Source organism: Sceloporus undulatus, unplaced genomic scaffold (genome assembly GCF_019175285.1).
Source record: "Sceloporus undulatus isolate JIND9_A2432 ecotype Alabama unplaced genomic scaffold, SceUnd_v1.1 scaffold_91, whole genome shotgun sequence".
Taxonomy (NCBI): domain Eukaryota; kingdom Metazoa; phylum Chordata; class Lepidosauria; order Squamata; family Phrynosomatidae; genus Sceloporus; species Sceloporus undulatus.
Window position 1 is genome coordinate 17,239 of NW_024803012.1, and position 3,262 is coordinate 20,500.

At 47.3% G+C, this 3,262-nt stretch overlaps 1 long non-coding RNA gene across 1 annotated transcript; it reads left to right on the plus strand.

The window, feature by feature from the left end:
* Positions 1-728: 728 nt before the first annotated feature.
* On the plus strand, positions 729-3,010 carry LOC121917679. The gene is made up of 3 exons (XR_006101080.1): positions 729-863; positions 1,966-2,134; positions 2,959-3,010. It is a non-coding gene; the product is annotated as an uncharacterized LOC121917679 (long non-coding RNA).
* The last annotated feature ends 252 nt before the right edge of the window (positions 3,011-3,262 follow it).

Genomic DNA, 3,262 nt, shown 5'->3' on the forward strand with positions numbered 1-3,262 from the left:
GAAGTCCTGTTTGGGGACTTTTTGTGTTCTCACAGCCATCGGATGCCATCAGGAAAACCTTTCTTTAGGATCAGAAATCCTGTTTGGGGTCCCTTCCGACTTTGGGGCCCTTTCATCCATCATTTTGGGTTTCCTGAAGGTCTCAAACTGCCAACTGCCAAGCGCTGAGGCAGAGGTGGCCATCTTGTGTTCCGGCTGCCATTTTGTGCTGCTTGACTGTGAGGAATAATGTTCCAGAACCTGAGGCCTCAGTTGAACAGAGGCTCCTCTTTCTCTCCCTGAAGCTTCAGAATGAGAAGGAGGCCAGGCTCCTTGGGACAAAAGGAAGGCTGTGTGTCCCTTTGTGCCTCTGCCCCTCCATTTTGGGGCGAAGGAAGGAAGGAAGGAAGGAAGGAAGGAAGGAAGGAAGGAAGGAAGGGGTCTGTGGGGGACTAAGGAACGGGAGGCAGAGGACTCAGGGCCAGTGGGGAGGCTGGGCTTTGGGGGCTGGGAGAGAGAGGTGGAGAAAGAGACCCTCCCTTTGAGCCCTATCTGGGGAGGGTCCCACCAGTCCTTGCCTCCCCGTTTGGGAAAGGAGACCCCCTCAGCCGCCTGGACTCACTCCTGCCACTCATTCCTAGAATGGCTGGGACTCCGAGGAGTTTCCTAGGCATTGTCACCGTCTGCCCTCCATGGCCATTGGCAATGACCTTTTCCCCATTGCCTTCCCTCCCTCAGCCCTGTGGACCTCCTCCTCCTTCGCACTCAGAGCAACCCTTCTCTACGGCTGAGGAGACAGCCTTTGACCCGGGGAAGCTCTGGCCATAAAGGACTGCAGGAGAGGCCTTTCTGGGGCTGCAGGAATCAAGGTCTTTGTTCTGAAGGTAGGCCTTTATTCCAGGTGGTGAATAAGGACCTTTGTTTAAATGTTTCAGTCCAGGATTGTGTGGAATGGCTGCAGCTGAGAGAGTGAGCCCATGGTTTGCTGCATAAAGCCCCAAATTCAGTCTCTAGCAGCATTGTGTTCCCAGAAGTTGGAAGTGAGATTTCCAGAAACCAGAAACACAGTGCGCCAGTGAGTCCTTTTTATGGGGACTGTGTGTGTACGTGGTGTTTACTTTAGCTTGGTAAGATACTTCTCTCACTGAGTTTATAAAATGAATTTACGTACATCTTCACTTTCCAAAAATGAGCATAATCCAGGGTCCAATCTTTAATCTGAAACCTATACGTTGATAGACTTTTGTTGTATCAGGTGCCACACATTCAGCAGTATGGATATGTTTTAAAAGCACACACGGAGAAGTTAAGATGAATATGATTTTGGCAGTAGGTCCATTCCGAAACAATGCATACAAAGAAACATGCATCAATTTCACTTTCCAGGATGCAATCTTCACCCATAAAGCTATATATTTGGACCATTGGGAGAATGAGGAACCACCAGGCCAGGCAGCCTGATCCAGCAGAACCCTCTATGCTCCAGTGTTGCTCTGGGTACAATGTACAACTGGCCATTCACTGACCCAGACCATCCCATAGAGTTGCAGAAGCCATCCCGCATGGTCATTCCATTCCTGCTGAGAATGTTGGATGTGAGGTATTGGAGAAGCATCCAGCTGTGTTTCTGTAGTGAGAAACAAAATGAAGACATCTTCCTCTGAGGGCCACTGGGGACCTCTGCAGGTTTCAGCAAATAATGCACTCATTTCATATCTAGGAACGGGGTCATAATCAGGGCCCTTTCCAATTCCCCATCCCCTTATCCCCAGCTACTCTCATAAAGCATGGAGTAACTGTTGTGTATGGGAGCTGCAGTGAGTCTGTACTAGGTCCAGGGGGGCTTTGGTTGGTGCAGAGGGAGGAAGGGGATGCCCACCTCTCCATTGGCCCAAAGGAGACATTTCTCACCTGCATATGTCACCAGCAGGATGCTAATCTCTGTGACTTTGACAAACCAACTCTAACCCTGGTCTCTTTTGTCAGGAATTTCATCTTGACCCCCTTGTACACAGCTTTGGAGTATCTTTTGCTGAAGTGACCCAAGTGCAAGGGCACCAGGCCCCTCCCCTGCCATCTGATGGCCGACACAGAGGCCAATCGAAGGGAGCTGGGCTCCAACAGAAAGAGGCTGCCGAGGTACAACAATTCTTTGGTAAGTTGCCATCCTGACTGTTATTTTCATCTGTGTCTGGGCCAGCTCATGAAAGCAAGCAGAAAACATACTGTCCCAGTTTGGCAGAGAGAGTCCTGGTTAACCCTCTGTCACCTCATTTCTTCAGGGGCTTTGAAAATGTCCTATTTCTCTCTCCTCTCTGACACTTTCTCCCTTCTCCTCAGGTCAGTTCATTTGTTGCAAAATGTGTTCCAAGTTCAAAAGACATGTGCAACCCATCAACTCAAAAGAGGGGAGAGAGGAGGAGAGAAGGGGGCAGGGTCTTGTACCCTTCCTTGCTTGTGCGATCTTCATCATTAACAACTTTGGCCATCTTGACCTCCTTCTGGTGTTGCTTGTCCATACGTGTCTTGCTTTCCCGATCTGTGAAATGCTGGGGGATATGGAGTAATATCTCTGGATCTTAATTGAGCGTGAGCCCAGTGGCCCTCAAGCCCAGAGTACTCCCCAGAACTGTTTTTAAAAATGAAATTAGCCTCTGAGATTAAGTGAGATGTGGCTAAGTGCAATATAATTCATTGGTGATTAAAGGTACAATACATGTTGGGATAGTCAGTATCCTAATCTATCATCAGTATCCCAGAAATGGTCTAAATTATATTCTTTATTATATTGTATATTATATTGAAAGGATTCGAGACAAACTGGATCTCAAAGACAGTAGCTTTTTGCTTCCTTGCAGAATTTAAAGTTTATTTCCTGAACTGATTTCTGAAGTGTTGAAATAATATTTGCAATGCACCATGTGCTTTCCTCCCCTTTTGTTTAGTCACTCTCTGGATGAGGGCTATTTTCTATTGCAGGTGACCTTTGCGGATGTGGCAGTATATTTCACTGAAGAGGAATGGAAACTGTTAACGAAGAAGCAGAAACTTATGTACAGTTCCGTGATGATGGAGAATTATGAAAATGTGGCCTCTGTGGGTAAGGAACCTGAATCCATTGCACTTCCTGTGAAGACTGAGGGCCCTTTCACCTGAAATAGAAAATAGCCCTCATCCAGAGAGTGACTAAACAAAAGGGGAGGAAAGCACATGGTGCATTGTAAATATGTCAGAGCGCTTTGTTTCTACTTTAGAATTATTGAATCAAATCAACTTCCAGATC